This window comes from Berghia stephanieae, chromosome 2 (genome assembly GCF_034508935.2).
Source record: "Berghia stephanieae isolate SIO BIC M18660-M18661 chromosome 2, UCSD_Bste_1.3, whole genome shotgun sequence".
NCBI lineage: Eukaryota > Metazoa > Mollusca > Gastropoda > Nudibranchia > Aeolidiidae > Berghia > Berghia stephanieae.
Window position 1 is genome coordinate 125,887,595 of NC_088361.1, and position 20,799 is coordinate 125,908,393.

Sequence of the window (20,799 nt, forward strand, 5' to 3'; positions counted from 1 at the left end):
TTCTACATCAAATTATGGCAGTCATACTTCCATAAGAAATAACACCCACTATTTTAATGTATTGTATATATCACTCTCCTCTCCATTTTAAAAATAATTGAATCTTCAGTTTGTCGAAGAGTTTCAGTCAATTTTTATAGAGCTCATTTACAGGTCTAGTGTCTGGATGAGACTTGTAGGTGATTTCAAACTAAGTACATTGGTGGTATGCCCTTGGAATCTACATCTGATCCCTATTTGTTCTCAATTCCCCTTTGTCTTACTTTTTCTTGGGTGCTTTAATTGTAATTCTGGAACTTTTTACTATCCCATTTTCTTCCTTTTTACTGGCGCTGATATAACCTAAATGTGTTGCAAGCGCCGTAAAACCCTTAAAAACAAAACAAACAAAAGTTTTGTTGTCTTTTATTTACTTTTAATATTAATTTCGAGAAAATGGAAATAATTGAAAACTTTGATAAATTATGATATACCGTCACAATGCGATTTGTCTTCCAAGTTCAGTGAGGTTGAGTTTTGGCAGGACTATTTTTTTTTATGTTGGGGTTTTAAGGGGGAGGGGGGTACCATCAATATACTGTGCCACAAAACATGAATTACTTATAATCTACTTACGAACTTAGATGGAGAGGTTATTGAGAATTGTATTGTTTTAACCATACAACTCTGCGAGCTGGGGTGGGGCCCTTGACCTCTCTTTCTCTCTCTCTCTCTCTCTTTCTCTCTCTCTCTCTCTCTCTCTCTCTCTCTCTCTCTCTCTCTCTCTCTCTCTCTCTCTCTCTCTCTCAAGGTGGGTGGAGTGGTTACTTTTACTTTGTCGTCTCTCCCCCTATATCTGTTTGCCCTTCCCATGTTGACTCGTCTTTGTCCTGGATTGTCATTGCTAAGTGTTTTTCCTGGTCCTTGCAGAGATCCTTCGTTGAGATGGCAGTAAAATAGCGTGTTTGTTTTTTGGGGTTTTTTTTTTTTGGGGGGGGGGGGGGGGGGGGGGGGGTTGTGATTTTGTCTTTTTAAAATTTTATTTTAAGAGGTATATTTTTCTTTATAAATCTCTCTGTGATGTACTACTATAGGGTTTCGTATATATTGTGCTACGTAAAGTTTGAGTGTATCCTTTACAGCGTTTTTTGCTTGTGCCTGGGCAGGATTTTTAGGTAATGTCGAAATAGGCACATTGATAAATTGCTCATGGAATCATCTGTTCTTTATTTTAACCAGTGCCCTTTATCTTAACTTTGCTTTGTCTCTTTTAACTTCGGTCTACATCTTTTCCCTCATCATCTCTATTTTTATTGGCGCTGAATTGACCTACAATTATTTGTAAAACCCCTAAAATACAAACAACTCTGTGAGCAATCATTTGGTTGTGAATTTTCAGTGTCAAATTTTATTTAAATGTTCTTAAAGCTTTCATCTCAACCATACTGCTTTTGTAGAACTGTGACATGATGTTTTGATCCCATTAATAATATAACTTAAATATTTTATAAACGCATTTCGTATAATATTGCATATTGAAAATCTGTGATGTTATTATTTTTAAGAATAAAATATGTGAATGACCAATTTCGAATCTTGTTATGTTTTTAATTTTTATTTATTTGATCGGGAAAAAAGGCTGGTTCTGATGGAGTCAACGAGTCATACAAAATCAAGTCAATGACATACGACTGGGTTGAGACCTTTGTGGGCTGGAGGCACACGTCTACCTTAACACTTAGAAAGGGAAGTCAAGTTTTCAACGTTGACTTGGCTTGTCACTAATAGTAAGTACCCACAATAGACGTCATGGGGGCAGAATATACCCTGATATAAATTTAAATGGCAAAACTTATTCATACATCATCTGTGAATTGTTGAGTAAACGCAAAAACCATGAAATCATTCATATATTATTTTCACACAATTGACCACCGGACTGACACATCTACTCATATTGATTTAGATAGATAGATATAGTGTGAGTGTAAAACAGTGTGTGAGAGAGGGAGAGGCATGGTGTGTTTGTGTGTGTGTGTGTAAGAGAGAGGGGGGGGGGGGGGCATTCACACTGACATAGAGAGATATATAGACAGAAAGAAAAACAGATTGACAAATTATTATATCATCGCCAAGTCGACTTATTTAGTCCCAATGAGTTTTTACACTCAGGAGACCCCTCGCGCATTTCCGCTATGGAGGGAATTATTTTCAAAATAAACCTCTCACATTTCATCCGGCAGGCTGGCTTCCTTAGTACCAATGAGGGTTTGTTTTTTATTTTATCCGGGGACCTCGCAGTTAGGGCCTAACAGGCGGGTTTGGCCGCTCCATTAACATCTTATGTCGCGTGCATTTCCACTATGGGGCGAATTTTAATAAAAACAACCTAATAAACCCTCACATTTCATTGCCCAGCGGCTTCTTTTGTCCCATTGAGTTTTTTCCTCCGGGCATCTCGCGTTAGGACCCTGTACAAGCCACGCGATGTATTTTCGCAGTTAAACGCAACCCCACTACATCGCCCCAGTCCCGGGATAGACGATTAGGGCTATTTGGAGCTAGGGGACGAGTTTGGCAGCCGTCCCCGGGGTCAAAACCAGGATTTGGGGGGAAAAAAAGGGTTTTTTTTAGTAGTCCGTAAGAGGAAAAGGACTACCTTACCAAGGGTTTGAGACGTATAGTAGGGAAGGCAGTCGTTGAGCAAAAAATTGAAATCGAAGCAAGGCAGCAGCTTCTTATGGTTCACACTATTATGTTATGACGATCGACCCAATCAACAAAGTCCGGTCCGCATTCGTGCACCGTCGCGAACCCGACTGGTAGCATCGTCACAACACACCTTTCGACTAGATGCTCTGCCGTTTCGCGTTCTTGCCCACAGCGTGGACATATTGGACAGGAAGTTAGACCCCACTGATGTAACGCACCGGCCGTTAGGCAGCTCCTCGACCGAAGCCGATTCGCAGCTACCCAGTGTCTCCTCTTACTGGTATCAAAGTCTGGCAACTTCTCACCAAGCTTAGAGGAGTGTAGGTCCCCGCCCCCACGAGGGATTGAATTCGTCCAAACCGACTTCCATCTCGTATGTGCAGCTCTGTCCGTAGTCAGGGATTCTGCGTACAAGGGTTGCCGGGACTTATTTCGGCTCGAAACGGGGGCAGCGTTCATTATGCGCATGAGAGGGGTATCCCCATTCCCTCTCTCTCTGATCTTACTCAGCCAGTTTCCCGTAATGGTCTCCCTCCGGACATCGGGGGGCTGGATCGCTGCCATTATCGGGCCCCATTCTCTAGGGGTTGTTGCTAGCGTTCCCGACACTATGTGCATCGACTTGCGAAGTTTTACATCCACCTTCTCAACGTTTCTGCTTCTACCCCACACTGGAGCGCAATACTCCGCGGTGGAATAGCATTGTGCCAGGGCGGATGTTCTCAGGAGCGCTTGGCTAGCGCCCCAAGTCGATCCTGCCAGCTTCCTCAGAAGACTGTTGCGTTTCTCTATCTTCCGGGCAACCCCTTCGAGATGAACCCGATAGGTAAGGCTGCGATCCAACGTCACCCCTAAATATTATGGGAGTGGCTGGTCCCCGACTAGGACATTCAGTTTACGGGTGTGCCAACCACTGCATAAGTGATATGCAGTGGCCACGGTTTTTGAAGTGTTCATCTTCAGGTACCACTTGTCAAAGTAGGATTTGAGTCTGGTGACGTCCTCGCTGAGTACGCTTAATTCTGAGTAACGGATGCCTAGTCGTCTGCGTATCCCAGCCTCAGGGAGGAAGTGTTCGGCATATCGCTAATGTAAACGTTAAACAACATTGGCGCAAGTACCGACCCCTGAGGGACCCCATTCTTCAATTTCCTTACTTTGCTCGTGACGTCTCCCAGCGCGACATGGAATTGCCTTTCCCCTAAGATTGAAGAGAACAACTTCAAGGTCTTTTTGCACCTTATGATTTTTGCAAGTTTGAGCATTAACCCATCGCACCAGACCGTATCGTACGCCGCTGATAGGTCTATAAACACAGCACCTGTTTGCTGTTTTCTCTCGAACCTGTGCTCAATATGCTCTGTAAGGGCAATGACCTGCTCCGTGGTGCACCTCCCTTCCCTGAAGCCTGCCTGCTCAGGTGGCAGGGCAGCGTCTAGGACCGGCCCCCATCGGTTTAATAGAACACGCTCCAACAATTTGTAAAGACAGCTCAGCAGCGATATGGGTCTGTAACTGTCTGCCTCCTTCGCCGGCTTCCCTGGCTTCAGGATGGCAACTATCTTCGCGTGCTTCCACACTTGTGGAAGCTTTCCTTTTGCAAGGATGTCCGACATTGCCTCTGCTAGCCAGGCCCGTGCCCTGGGGCCCAGATGCGTCACCATATCGGGATATACACCATCTATCCCTGCTGCTTTGCCGTTCTTCACTTCGCTAATGGCTGCACCCACTTCTCGGGGACTGAACGGGGCCGTCCAGTCCGACTCCTCCGCAGGTAGTGAGTCCAAAATCGTACGGTACGCCTTGCGGACACCGCGCTCAAAAGCCTGATTAGGGACCCGCTTACTACGGTTCTTAATGTTGTTGGCAATTGTGTCTGCCTCGCATTCCGGTGCAGCCTTCGCGAAATTCCGATCTGGGTCCAATTTCTTTATCAAACGCCAAGCGTGGTGGCTGGAGTGTGTAAAGTCGAGACTCTCCACGGTCTCCTGCCACCGTTGCTTCCTTCCCTCTGCCAGAGACTGAAGTAGTCTATCGGCTGCGTCCTGGGACTGGGTCTGCTGGTACTCTCGGTACAGCTCTTCCGACTCTGCTGTCCAGCAAGGGGTGTAGAATTTCCGTTTGCCCGTGGAATAGAGCGTTGAGCGCTCTTAACCAGTAGCCTATTGAATCTGGTTATATTCTTGGACTTGGGAGGAATGGCAGGGCAGACCTGCTCGATATAGGAACTGAATTCCTCCCAGTCAGCCTTCCTGAAATTCCATCTGCAAAGTGGGAGAGACTGCACCCTCGGTATTGTCACCCAGCTGTGACAAGAACCGGCCTGTGCTGGCTATGCGGAAAGTCCCCGAGGACTGTCCGCTTCACCTGCAGCGGTTCACCATTCGCGCCTTTCGTTACGAGGGTGAGGTCTGGAGTATACTCCTTCTTATGGAAGGTACCCTTGGCTGTAGGATCGTACACTAGGTGTAGATCATTACAGTCCATCCATGAGCGGAGTTGTCTTCCTGCCTCGTTGCAGTCTCGGTAGCCCCATTCGTGATGGTGGCTATTAAAGTCTCCCAGACAGATGGAAGGATGGCTGACCACCGGAACCGGTGGTGTAGTCCAAGTCGCTCTAGGTGGTTTGTAAATATTATACAAACACAGTCCACCTACTTCCACGGAAATTCGGTTCACCCCATTGCTGTCCGTTACGCTCTCAATGACCCTTACCTTCGATGGCTCTTTAGCGTAAACGCTAACCCCTCCTTTGAGCCTCGAAGTGTCCTCGCGTTGGACCACCGTATAGCCTGGGATCTGGAATCGGGAAGATTGCGAGCCTGAATAAAGGTGGGTCTCCTGTAACAGGAGGATATCTACGCAGTGAACGGCCAATAGCTTTGATAAAAGCTCATTTTTTGCCATACTCTGGCTCTCGACGTTCAGGGACAATATGTGCGTCAGTTCGCCATCCCCGCCGTCGCATTTTCCGATCGGCAGGCCGCGAATCGATTGATGCATGTGACGTTTGCTTTTTTTTCGGACGTGCCGACGACCCTGGCGACACGAACGCGGTATTATTTGGCTAGGCGGCAGACCGCTTCGCCATTGACGGGACTGATTGGGACTCGACATAAGGATAATAGTGTGGCGCCCGGGATAGGGCTGCTATTCGGGCACCGGGTTTGGATCAAATTTAGTCACACACCGGGGCGAGCAGCTCATGTGGCTCGTTGGCTCGATACCCGGGATGGTCTCGTGACGGTCGACCGGGATTTACACCTTTGCCCTCCCGTGTGCCTCAAGCCCCCTCACCACTGCAAGGTAAAGATCCACGAGGGGGGAAGCAAGGCGAACCGAACGGCGCGTGGTGGCCCCTGGTATACCCACGGTCACCAGCGCCTGGACGAGATGTGTCTCGCGAGTCCGGAATCGGGCCGGGGTTAGCTCCTCGGTTGATGGCATGTTGTTGTATGAGCGCTGGAGTGTCCGAGCGGTCAGCACAGCCCGATCCAGCAGCGAGAAGACCAGGGGTGATAAAATGAGCGATCGAGTCGAGTACCCCAGGCGGCGAGTGATTGAACGAAGGGAATTCTCCGCGTCCCCGCTGTCGGCGTTTGCGAGGTATAATAGGAAACGCAAGGCGCGCGGTGGTCTCTGGTATACCCACGGCCACTAGCGCCTGGACGAGAGGTGTCTAGCGAGCCCGGAGTCTGGCGGGGGTTAGCTCCCCAGTAGAGGGCCTGTTGTTGTGTGAGCGCAGGAGTGTCCGGGCGGTCAGGTCAATCCGTTCCAGCAGCGAGAAGGCCAGGGGTGAAAAGTTGAGCGGTCGAGTCGAGTACCACAGGCAGCGAGCGGCTGAATGTACGCGTATATAACTAAACATATAAAAATATTTCTCACATCTCCCAAATTCTCTCTCTCTCTCTCTCTCTCTCTCTCTCTCTCTCTCTCTCTCTCTCTCTCTCTCTCTCTCTCTCTCTCTCTCTCTCTCTGTGTGTGTGTGTGTGTGTGTGTGTGTCTTTTCTGTAACTGTTTCCTACATACTTTTCATATCTCGAGAGGTTTGGGTTTGCAAGGAAAGGCGGTCATCGGAGGAAAAAAGTTGAAATCAAAGCAAGGCGAGCCAAAAGGCGCGCGGTGGCCTCTGGTCTACCCACGGTCACTGGCGTCTGGACGAGAATTGTCTAGAGTGTCCGGAGTCAGACCGGGGATAGCTCTTCAGTAGAGGGCCTGTTGTTGTGTGAACGCTGGAGTGTCCGGGCGGTTGGCACAGTCCGTTCCAGCGCAAAAAAGTCAGGGGTGAAAATTTGTGCGGTCGAGTCTATTACAACAGGTGACGAGATTTTGCAATTAGGGGTCAGGTTTGGTATCCGTGACAGAGATCAACACAATTTGAAGCAAAAAAAAAAAAGATTTAGTAGTCCATAAGAGGAAAAGGGCGACCTAACCAGGGGTATGAGACGTATAGTAGGGAAGGCGATGGTCGGATCAAAAAAATGAAATCGAAGCAAGGCGAATAAAAAGGCGCGCGGTGGCCTCTGGTATACCCAAGGTCATGGTCTCAAGTGAGTAAAGAGCTACTCGACTATGCATAAAGATATATGTAGAATGAGGCCCCAGAATTTACTAGTTACTATAAATGAAAAACAATTAACGATTTGTTTACAATGAAATGAAAATAATGATGAAATTTAATTAAAAGAGATAAACAGTGATCGTGGCAGTTACAAATAGAGATATGAATATTTTACGTAACTTATGATAATATGTCAGGTTCGTAAGTTTACGTTTCCAGGCAGTTGATGGGCTTGGATGATCTATTCCTCTGATAACAGGATCGGACTCGTAAAATTCCACTTCCAGGCAATTGGTAAGAGGTTATTGTGTAGTCCTTTGACAGCGGGCTCGGGTTTGATCCTTGAAGATTATACAATCAAAGTTAAAAGCTCCGGCGTCTTAATGGTGTAGATATAATATCTACAAAGTCCCAAAAGATAAAAAATCTTCCAGTATATATATAGGAATAGAGCGACTGACCGTCCGGCATAGATTGTGGAGAGAAAGTGAGTGTAGAGTGTTAGACCTATCAGCTTTTATAATAAATGGCTACGTGACAGAATGTAGAACGAAAAGTATTCACTAATTAGAAATTAATTCGAGGGAAGGCTATAAAAGGAAAGACGATCTAATATAAGAAGGTAAAGTTTATCTAATCCTACCGAAATATAACTGGAGTGAGATGAATTCAGTTCTTAATAAAATAAAATTTAATAAGATAATTGTGAACAACCTTTACTGTGACACCCCCCACCCACGTTTCAAATATACTCTTTAACCATTATGGGAAAGATAGATTTTACAAACGGAAGTAAATTTACTATCATGATACTCTAGCATTAATCCATTGTTATGATTTGTGCTACAATTAAATTATTTATTAACTAGACATGGAAATGTTTATATTAACGTAGGTATATGAATGGGTGACAATAACAATGAAAGATTGTGATTACAAATCATTGTGATGAACAACATGATGGCAATGTGATTACAAATCATTGTGATAAACAATAGTGATGGCAATGAAGCATGATTTAAGTCGATGATATGAAGGTAATTTACTGAATGAAATGAATGAAAATGTAAATGGAATATTGACATTTCAATTATTAATCATAAATGAGTGAAAATTCATAACAATAATAGTAAAGAGAAGATTTCCCAAATCATGAATGGGTATGGTATATATATCCAAACAATACTCAATGTTACATTAAGTTGGGTCATCATGTTTACAAATAAAATTATCGAAATTGTGCGTTCTGATTTGGCATAATTTGCGAGGTAACTAACAGTATGTATGGGAGGTTAAGTTATACCCTTCTCACGTGTTCACACTAATCGAGAAAGTAGGTCGGCGTGAATATTTTCACAGCCTGGTATGTGAGAGATACTGAAAGAGTAATTTTGCAAAAATAGACTCCACCTTAGTACTCTACTATTATTCATTTTGTTATTTCTTATGTACGTGAGCGGTTTATGGTCCGTTTCGACCACAAACTCTTTTAGCAGTAGATATCTGCTGAATGTCTTTAAAGCAAAGACGATGGCCAGTCCTTCACGCTCTATTACAGAGTATCGTGATTCTCTTTCCAATAATTTTCTGCTTGCATATAAGCAAGGCATTAGAGTTCCCTCATGCTCCTGTAATAGTACACCTGCGATGCCCTTATCAGACGCGTCAGTTCTTACAACAAATTCTTTTGACATGTCGGGTAATTTAAGAATTGGTTCTGAACAGAGTAATGCCTTTAATTGGTTAAAGCTATTCTGACACGCTTCTGTCCAAACAATTTTGTTCGGTGACCCATTCTTTGTCAGATTTGTTAGCGGTGTCGCGATGTGCGCGAAGTTGTAAATGTATTTCCTGTAAAAATTTAGGAGCCCAAGTACTTTGCGTACTTCTTTTTTTGTCTTAGGTGGTTGCAATTGTGCGATTTTTGTTTGTTTTTCTGTCTCAGGTGTCTGTGTCCCATGACCAACGGTATGACCGAGAAAATCAATTTTGTAAAATGCAATGCTTGTTTTTGACGGTTTTGTTGTTAAAGAATTACGTTTTAATGCTTCAAGCACTAATTCTAAGGTTGTCATGTGATCAGTCCATGAGTTTGAGAAAATACATGCGTCGTCGAAGTATGAGAGTGTAGACGGGATGTCTTTTAATAACATACGCATCATTCTTTGGAATGTCGATGCGGCTGTCGATAATCCAAATGGCATATAGTTAAATTCTAACAATCCTAATGGTGATTGAAATGCTGTGTATTTCTTACATGATTCTTTCAGTGGAATCTGCCAGTAACCTCTAGAAAGATCACATTTTGTCATGTATTTTGCTTGAGATAAGGCAGCAAATAAATTCTCTTGATTTGGTATTGGTTCTGCATCAAACACTGTTGCTTCATTTAATTTGCGAAAGTCGATACATAGCCTTATCGATCCGTCTTTCTTTTTCACTACTACTATTGGTGATGAGTATGGGCTTGAAGAATATCTAACTATTCCTGTATCTATCATATCCTTAACTTCCTTTTCAACTTGTTCTCGTGCGTGAAATGGAATAGGATAGTTTTTCACGTTGATAGGGGTAGATGTGGTTAACTTTATGTCGTGTTCCACTAATGTTGTATGTCCGGGTGCGTCTGTAAAGACTGACTGGTACTTTTCTAATAATGACCTGATTTCTCGTTTCTGACATTCGTTTAGTTGAGGATTGATTGTGACGTCATTAATTGTACTATTTTTAGAGTTACCGTGTTGTGGGGTGTGTTGTAGTTCGACATCATCGCTGTGAGTTTCGATGATTAATCCTACATTTGCAGCTTCAACATGGTTAAATATTGGTTGTGATAATCTGTCTCTATCGAAATATTTTTTTAGCATGTTTGCATGGAATGTCTTTGTTGTGTTGTTAATTTGAATCTCGTAATTAACACCAGATCGTACTGCTAATACCTTGAATGGTCCTTTCCATGTAGCTAAAAGTTTACTCGAGTCATCGGGTAAGAGTATTAGTACTTTGTCACCAATCTCAAATTTTCTTGACGTGCTTTTTCGATCGGAGTATTCCTTGTATTTCTCTGCTTTTTTTAGTGACGGATTCCTGTGCTAGCTTACATGTATCCTCTATTCTGTCTTTCAGGTTTCTTACATATTCGTAAGCAAACATTTATTTCGTTATTGTCCTCCTCATTCCCTTTAAAAATGTCGGCTACTATATTGATCGGGCCGCGAGGTGATCGTCCATACATCAACTCAAATGGGGAGTAGCCTGTAAATTCTTGGGGTCTTTCTCTATATGCAAATAGGATTGCTGGTAAGTATCTGTCCCAATCATCTGGTTTTTCTGCTGACACTTTTCTTAACATATTCTTTAGAGTGCCATTAAATCTTTCACAAAGACCATTTGCTTGGGGGTGGTAGGGAGTTGTGAATGAGTGTTGGATTCCCATGAGTTTCATGGTTTCATGCATCATATGTGATGTAAATTGGGGTCCATTGTCCGACAGTATCTCATTTGGTATGCCTATTCTAGTAAAAATTGTCATCAATGCTTCAGCTATGTGATCCGATGTAGTTGATTTCAATGCTATCGCTTCTGGCACCTGGTTGCGTAATCGACTAGTGTTAGTATGTGTGTATGGTTTCTATCTGATTTTGTTAAAGGGCCTATAATGTCAATTGCAACTTTTTGAAAAACTTTTTCAATAACTGGGGTTGTCTCTAATGGCAATCTCGGTATTCTGCCTTTTGCGACTCTTCTTTGGCATGTGTCACAAGATTTCACATATTCTCGGACGTCTTTAGTAATTCCAGGCCATGTGAAATTCTCGGATATTCTCTTCAATGTGAAAGAGCTCCCAAGATGTCCAGAAGTTATTGAATCGTGCGCTATTCCAAGGATTTTGTTTCTGTAAATACTCGGCGTGACCAGTTGTTTAGCTATTTTATTTCTTTTCCTATGTAACCTGAACAGAATATCTTTTTCAATGATGTATTCAACTTTTGATTTCGTCTCTTTGTTTGCGATATTGAAATATGATGTTAAAGTCGGGTCCTTTTTCTGTTCTTCGATGAACGTGTTCCTGTCAAATTGTTGTGGTTCAAGAGAAATAGTCATTGGCTTCTCTGTTGTCTTAGTCATCTTTCTTGTTTCTGCTAGACAAGCTGTTTCTTGGGTTAATGACCATTCTTTTACATCTGTTGGGTTGTCTTTAAGACCTTTTATATTGCCAACAATAACATCAGCGACGGGGTTGGGAAGTATACAGCATTCCACTATTCCTGTATAGTATGGGGTTTCTATGTACACATTAGCTGTTTCAAAGGTTTCGACTGTGCCACTGAATGTGATGCATTGTACCGTTTTTCCAGTTTTGTCTTCGTCATTGATCAAAGATGCTTTTATTCCTACTGTACTGCATCCTGTGTCTCTCAATATTTTGCAATCAGTTCCATTAGCTTTGCCTTCACAAAAAAATAGCGATCCTGATTTGTGAGTTTGTGTTAAAAGTGACATACCTTTCACGCAATACACATTTATATTTTCTCCTGACATTACTCGTGTCTGATTATTTACACTTGTTTGGAGTGATGCATTTGCAGTTTCTTTTGGATATCCCACGATTTTGTAACATTTGTCTGCTGTGTGGCCTTTCATTCCACAATATTGACATTTAATTATAGGTTTGTTGGTTTTCTTATACTCAGTATTATTGTCAGTGCTATTTCTTGTTTTGTTTTGATAGGGTCGGCTATGGTCTCTATTGAACTGTTTGTTCCATGGTTTGTTACTATGGTCATCCTGTTTCACTTGCGTGTTCCGAGTGATTGATCGGCTCGTTCTATTTGAGTACTGAACTTTAGGTGTACCTGGACTCTGAGCAGCGGCAGCGTAGTATGGTTCCTTCAATGTTCTGCTAAGGGGTGTCAATGGATGTGCGCTGTTAAAGTTTTCTGCGTAGATTTTTAATTTGTCCAAGTTTTCTGGCTTTCTCTCTTTAAAGAATGCGACTAAATCTGGGTTGCAAGCTTGATAGATTCGATTCTTCAGCGTGAGATAGTAAAGGCCTGCAAAGTCGTCTTGTTTTACGTTTGCCAACTCAAGCCACCGATTTAGAAATTGAGTAATTCGGTTCACGAATGTATTAAAGTCTTCTCCACTTTCCGGTTTTGCAGTGTGAAACCTTTCCTGGTAACCATCTTCCGTTAATCTAAATCTTTTTAGTAGAGCGTCTTTAATTTTTCCATAGTCATCTGCATCTTCAGTTGTTAAGGTATAGAAAACTTTTAGCGGTTCTCCAGATAAGCAGTTAATCAAGGCTGTGGCCCATTTGCTCTCTGGCCAACGATAACCTTTAGCCTGAACTTCGAATCGGTGTAAGAAGGATTCTAGGCAGTCTGAGCGTTCATCGTATGTTGGCATGCGTGGAAGTTTCACGAAAAATTCATCACTATTATTATGTTTTCTTTCATGACCGACTTTTGTTTTTTCAATTTCCAGCATCATTTGGGTCCTTTTGGTTTCTTCTTCTGCTAAAGCTATTTGTCTTTTTAGTTCCCTTTCTTGGACTCTTTCTTCTCGTTCTTCTCTACGTATTCTTTCTTCATGTTCTTTTTCTTCTCTACGAATTCTTTCTTCATTTTCTTCTCTACGAATTCTTTCTTCATTTTCTTCTCTACGAATTCTTTCTTCGTGTTCTTTTTCTTCTTTTACTTTCTCTTCGCACCATGAAAATATTCTTTCCTGGGGTATTTCTAAGTCCTTTGCGAGACTTAAGTATCTTTTATATGCTTCCATGTTGCAATAAATTAGTTACGATATTTTATATATATTATATTGACAGGATACTGTTACTGACTGTTTTATTTATTTACACTTACTGGAATGAACTGTTCTATTTTTAGAAATCTCTCTCTCTTATTTCAACTTATTATGTATGTTGAATTTGATGCCTTTTATCGTTATATCTTATAAAGCAATGTGTCAATACAATGCGGAGTTATGACTTGAGTCAATAACAATGTGTCAATCGCGTGTACTCTAAACTATGTTACTACGAAAAATGTATCACCAATGTGTGTGACTCGTCGTTAGTTTGTGTACAATTATTCGCAATGACGCTAATATACTAGAGTGTGATAACAATAATAGGATGCCAAATTAATCCGAAGTTATCTATCACTAAATATAACACGACGGCTAGTAGACTCCTTTTATTATTATTTAGTTTTTAAAGACTCACTTTTCAGAACATAATATATAAGTGGTTTTCGGTAACAGTAATATGCCAAAAATGCATTTAAAACAAATCACTATGCAAAACAAATCACGATGTCTATAGTGTCTATGTGATGCCCAACTCATGTAAAAGAGAATAATGAAGGATATATTTACCAACTCAGTTCGTGGCTGGGACCTCTCTCTTGTTCAATGGTTGTTCAACAATTGTAATTAGGCATTGAAGAGTGTTTAACAGTGATGTCTGAAATACAAAACAATAAAATATCGTAAGATTTACAATAGTTACAAAATGTGTTCACAACACTGAGTGATTGGATGATAGGTGAATGAATCGTTATGGAATGTAAACATATTGAAAACAATTCATGAATGAGGCAAACAACAAAATGAAATGAGTGATGTAATAACAAAGTGGACAAGGAATGAATGAATGAATGAAAAACTGAGTGAATAGATGAATGAATGAATGGATAATGTATGAATGAAAGAATGAAGGGAGGAATAAATGTATGAATGATTGGATAAATGAGTGAATAAACGAATGAATGGATGAATGAATGAATGAATAAATAAATGAATGAACAATGAATGAATGAATAATTTATAAATGAATAAATGAATGAAGGAATGAATCAATAAAATGCTATTCAATTTGAATGAAAGAATGAATGGATAAATTGCTATTCCATTTAAATGAAGAAATGAAAAAGAGAAAAAAAAAATAATCCTGTAAATAGGGAGTTCAATTAAAATATGATCAAGTGGGGCAATTAAGAGTTTTACAATTTAAACTTTAAAGTTAGATGAAATAGATATAAGTAACTAAATAAATTCAATTCTTTATATGTGTCCCCTCCAAAATGTCATGGTCTCAAGTGAGTAAAGAGCTACTCGACTATGCATAAAGATATATGTAGAATGAGGCCCCAGAATTTACTAGTTACTATAAATGAAAAACAATTAACGATTTGTTTACAATGAAATGAAAATAATGATGAAATTTAATTAAAAGAGATAAACAGTGATCGTGGCCCTTACAAATAGAGATATGAATATTTTACGTAACTTATGATAATATGTCAGGTTCGTAAGTTTACGTTTCCAGGCAGTTGATGGGCTTGGATGATCTATTCCTCTGATAACAGGATCGGACTCGTAAAATTCCACTTCCAGGCAATTGGTAAGAGGTTATTGTGTAGTCCTTTGACAGCGGGCTCGGGTTTGATCCTTGAAGATTATACAATCAAAGTTAAAAGCTCCGGCGTCTTAATGGTGTAGATATAATATCTACAAGGTCCCAAAAGATAAAAATCTTCCAGTATATATATAGGAATAGAGCGACTGGCCGTCCGGCATAGATTGTGGAGAGAAAGTGAGTGTAGAGTGTTAGACCTATCAGCTTTTATAATAAATGGCTACGTGACAGAATGTAGAACGAAAAGTATTCACTAATTAGAAATTAATTCGAGGGAAGGCTATAAAAGGAAAGACGATCTAATATAAGAAGGTAAAGTTTATCTAAGCCTACCGAAATATAACTGGAGTGAGATGAATTCAGTTCTTAATAAAATAAAATTTAATAAGATAATTGTGAACAACCTTTACTGTGACACCCACGGCCACCAGCGCCTGGACGAGATGTGTCTAGCGAGTCCGGAGTCAGGCCGGGGTTATCTCCTCAGTAGAAAGCCTGTTGTTGTGTGAACGCTGGTGTGTCCGGGCGATTGACACTGTCCGTTCCAGCGGCGAAAAGGCCAGGTGTGAAAATTTGTGCCTTCGTGTCTATTACGGCAGGCGACGAGCGGCTGAGCACAGGGAATTATCTGCGTCTCAGTTGTTGTCGTAGGAGCCCCGAGCGGTTTGGGTTTGCAAGAAACGGCGGTCGTCGGAGCAAGAAATTGAAATCAAACCAAGGCGAGCCAAAAGGGGCGCGGTGGCCTCTGGTATACCCACGGCCACGAGCGTCTGGACGAGAATTGTCTAGCGGGTCCGGAGTCAGGCCGGGGATAGCTCTTCAGTAGAGGGCCTGTTGTTGGGTGAACACTGGAATGTCCGCGCGGTCAGCACAGTCAGATCCAGCAGCGAGAAGGCCAGGGGTGAAAAATTGAGCGGTCGAGTCGAGTACCACAGGCGGGGAGCGGCTGAACGGAGGCAATTCTTCGCATTCCCGCTGTTGGCGTTTCGAACGACTGGGTTTGCGAATTATAATAGGAAAGCGGTCGTCGGAGCAAAAAATTGAAATCAAAGCAAGGCGAGCCGAAAGGCGCGCGGTGGCCTCTGGTATACTCACGGCCACTAGCGCCTGTACGAGATTTGTCTAGCGAGTCCGGAGACAGGCCGGGGTTAGCTCTTCTAGCCTGTTGTTGTGTGAACGCTGGAGTGTCCGGGCGGTTGGCACAGTCCGTTCCAGCGCAAAAAGGCCAGGGGTGAAAATTTGTGCGGTCGAGTCTATTACGGCAGGTGACGAGATTTTGCAATTAGGGGCCAGGTTTGGTATCCGTGACAGAGATCAACACAATTTGAAGCAAAAAAAAAAAAAATAGATTTAGTAGTCCATAGGAGGAAAAGGGCTACCTAACCAGGGGTATGAGACGTATAGTAGGGAAGGCGATGGTCGCATCAAAAAAATGAAATCGAAGCAAGGCGAACAAAAAGGCGCGCGGTGGCCTCTGGTATACCCAAGGTCATCAGCGCCTGGACGAGATGTGTCTAGCGAGTCCGGAGTCAGGCCGGGGTTATCTCCTCAGTAGAAAGCCTGTTGTTGTGTGAACGCTGGTGTGTCCGGGCGATTGACACTGTCCGTTCCAGCGGCGAAAAGGCCAGGTGTGAAAATTTGTGCCTTCGTGTCTATTACGGCAGGCGACGAGCGGCTGAGCACAGGGAATTATCTGCGTCTCAGTTGTTGTCGTAGGAGCCCCGAGCGGTTTGGGTTTGCAAGAAACGGCGGTCGTCGGAGCAAGAAATTGAAATCAAACCAAGGCGAGCCAAAAGGGGCGCGGTGGCCTCTGGTATACCCACGGCCACGAGCGTCTGGACGAGAATTGTCTAGCGGGTCCGGAGTCAGGCCGGGGATAGCTCTTCAGTAGAGGGCCTGTTGTTGGGTGAACACTGGAATGTCCGCGCGGTCAGCACAGTCAGATCCAGCAGCGAGAAGGCCAGGGGTGAAAAATTGAGCGGTCGAGTCGAGTACCACAGGCGGGGAGCGGCTGAACGGAGGCAATTCTTCGCATTCCCGCTGTTGGCGTTTCGAACGACTGGGTTTGCGAATTATAATAGGAAAGCGGTCGTCGGAGCAAAAAATTGAAATCAAAGCAAGGCGAGCCGAAAGGCGCGCGGTGGCCTCTGGTATACTCACGGCCACTAGCGCCTGTACGAGATTTGTCTAGCGAGTCCGGAGACAGGCCGGGGTTAGCTCTTCTAGCCTGTTGTTGTGTGAACGCTGGGGTGTCCGGGCGGTTGGCACAGTCCGTTCCAGCGCAAAAAGGCCAGGGGTGAAAATTTGTGCGGTCGAGTCTATTAAGGCAGGTGACGAGATTTTGCAATTAGGGGCCAGGTTTGGTATCCGTGACAGAGATCAACACAATTTGAAGCAAAAAAATAAATAAATAGATTTAGTAGTCCATAAGAGGAAAAGGGCTACCTAACCAGGGGTATGAGACGTATAGTAGGGAAGGCGATGGTCGCATCAAAAAAATGAAATCGAAGCAAGGCGAACAAAAAGGCGCGCGGTGGCCTCTGGTATACCCAAGGTCATCAGCGCCGGGACGAGATGTGTCTAGCAAGTCCGGAGTCAGGCCGGGGTTAGGCCCTCAGTAGAGGGTATGTGGTTGTGTGAGCGCTGGAATCTTATTTAGATGGCAGAAAGCAACAGGTTATGATTTTAGATAAACTTTCTCGTCAACATACATTGTCTTTTGGTGTTCCTCAGGGCTCTGTTTTGGGTCCAATTCTTTTTGTTTTGTATACTTCTCCATTACCTAATGTCATCACTGGTCATGGGCTGCGCTATCATCTTTATGCAGATGATACGCAACTTTATGCTACTGATAAAACTAAAAATCTCGAAAATATTGTGAAACGTGTGGAAGAATGTGTGACGGATGTGAAAGAGTGGATGGATGCAAACAAGTTGAAAATGAATGAGTCAAAAACAGAAGTGATGATTGTGGGAAATAGAGGGCAGTTGAAGGTGAATGATGGTCTTGAGGTGTTGATTGGGGGTGAAAAGATCAAAGTTTCCAAGACTGTGAAAAATTTGGGTGTCTCTTTTGATTCAGAAATGAGAATGTCGGTTCACATTTCTGCTCTCTGTAAATCTTTATACTTTCAATTGAAGAAAATCAGTTCGATCCGTCAGTATATTGCAATAGGATTCAGTAGTCTGATGTCACGCCGCCAGGCAACGGCGGCCATCATGGTTCTAAACAAAGAAAATCATTACTTTTTATTCTTCATGCTGGCTAGAACTTTTCATATGCCTTTTGATCAGAATGTGTAAAAGTCAAAACATGATCAAATTTATGTGTTTTTTTAAACTCTGGATACGCTCTTTATGCTCGCCGGAGAAATATTTCACACGGGCGTCCGCCACTGTTCCGATAGTTTAGAGCCAGTGTTGCTAAGTTACCATGCGTCATTAGGAAGGAAGTGACGGTACGACTATTGAATCCTATTGGAACATGTAAAACATTGGTTGTTTCCCTCATTTTTTCGAAACTAGATTATTGTAACTCCCTACTTGTCAACTTGCCTCAGGCTTCTATTAAACAATTACAACTACTGCAAAACAGTGCTGCAAGATGAGTTTTTGGCAAAAAAAAATTTGATCATGCAACCCCTTTGTTGGCCTCTCTCCACTGGTTGCCCATTGAAAAGCGCACATATTACAAAGCAGCGTGTCTTGTTTATAAGTGTTTGACTGGTATAGCACCGGCATATCTCACAGATCACGTGGTCATGTGTAAATTTTAAAATTACACTTTAAGATCATGTAATGACCAAACGAAAATTTCGGAAAAAAGATCAAGAACAAAATTTGGTGATAGATCGTTTGCTTGTTTCGGCCCCAAGATTTGGAATGAACTACCACGTGGTCTGAGGGAGTGCAAGTCTTTACCTACCTTTAAAAAGAATCTCAAGACACATTTTTACTCTATTTGTTTTAATTGACTCTATGAATCCTTGATTTGGCTATGAATTATTATTATTATTATTATTATTATTTCACTTAAAATTGATATTTACATTGTAAAGTGCCCAGAGCTTGTGTTTTACACGAGAATGAGCTCTATATAAATGTGTATTATTGTTATTATTATTATTATTATTATTATTATTATTATTATTATTATTATTATTATTATTATTATTATTATTATTATTATTATTATTATTATTATTATTATTATTATTATTATTATTATTATCATTATTATTATTATTTACAGTTGCGTATGTGTTTATCATGTGTATCTAAAGATAGTTCGAAGATGACGTCACTCAGGTCTTTGTTATTGCTTTTTGCCATCCGCGTTTATGAGCAATGCTCACTGAACTGTATTAACTCGACTATAAACGATCATGGATACACACAGTTTTGTGTGTTGGTCCGTTATACTTCCGGATGGCAATGTTGTGAGCTTCTTAGCCAAGCGCATACTATCTATATGCACTTCTTGTGTGTGTATACAACATGACACACACGCACACATAGCCACTTCACACCCCATCGCCCTTTCGCACAACCGACGCCTCTTATACTTAGCACTTCGCCAACGTTCTATTTTCAACGTCACGCACCATGATTGACTGCGACGTTAAATGAATGTTGTAACATAGCAATCCCCTTCCCTCACACACACACACACACACACACATACACACACACACACACACACACACACACACTAACAATTTGTGGTATGTCATTTATAAATTTATCTCCCTCAACATATCAATTAAATAAATATATAATACAGTTCTCTTTTTTTCATCTTCAAGAGGAAATTTTACTTCGGGTCTATTCCAAGGGAAGACTGGAATAACCTGAGCTAAGGAGAAGTGGCTTGCTGAAGGCCACATAATTCTTTGGATATCGAACTAGGTATCTTTTGGGTGGAAACATAGCAATCTATATAGTGAGCATTGGGTGGATAGCAAAGTCTATACTGCCGAGCCCATGACGTAACTTTAGTGGGCCATGGCCGAGCCTCATTGCCCCCCCCCCCCCCCTCCCCACCACCAAGTCGTTATGGCAAGGTACGGGTTTCTCGAACTTTTTTTTTTTTGTATGTCCCAAGGAGTTCGAGGAAAGCGTGCTGGAGTGTAGTATATTTTTACGGCCGAAGGTCCGATGTCGTTATTACAACAATTTCATAGGCCTACCCACTACTTGTAATTTATAGATAGTCAAAAGACACACAATGATTCGTTCCAATGTGTTAGAAATTTGAAAAAGGACTGCCATTGTGTATTTTACTCTACTGAACTCTCATTTGCAGTACTACTACTACTAATGATATCTACTATTTGCACTGCTACTGCGAATAGCAAATACGATCGCTATCGAATAGAGGTGGCCCTTTAAAAAGGTAAAAGTACAGCTATCAATTCTAATTGTTTCTTCTTTTTCCCCTCCTAAACTGACTTTTAGAGAATCGTGAGGCTGAAATGGATCCAGCGCATAATGTGAATTTGGGGGATACAAACCCGAATGGTCATGCCTTTAAAAAGAAATAGCCGTGTATACAGTATACAGTTGTAAATAGGTGAGTAGCGATTAGTAACATACTTTTTTTATTCTTAGAAATGGCGGATTTTGGGCAATAAATGTCGCAGGCATAGGTGTATGAATAGAAAGAAAGGCCCATCCCATTCTACCCCTTACCAAATCCAAGTAACTTCACTGCGCGTGTCCGTCACGGCGATAAGACCCTCACCTTTGGAAATTCCCATTGTTCGTCATTGCCGCTTACCGAATTTCTTTAGTTTTTGCGTTCTTTTATCCCATGGTTTATGTATCTCCTTCTTGCAATCCTTCGTTCAAATATAATAAATTTTAAGATTTAAAAGAAATGGAGGGAGGGGGAGAAAGAAAGGAATAAAAAGAAGGGGGGGGGGTAGAAAAGAGAGAGAGGGGGGAGGAGAAGGAGAAAGAAATAATGTAGAAAGGAAGAGAGATGAAAAAAAAAGAAAGAAAGAGAGAGAGAGAGAGAGAGAGAGAGAGAGAGTAGAGAGAGAAAGAAAGGCATAGAAAAAGAGTGAGAGAGAGAGAGTAGAGAGAGAAAGAAAGGCATAGAAAAAGAGTGAGAGAGAGAGAG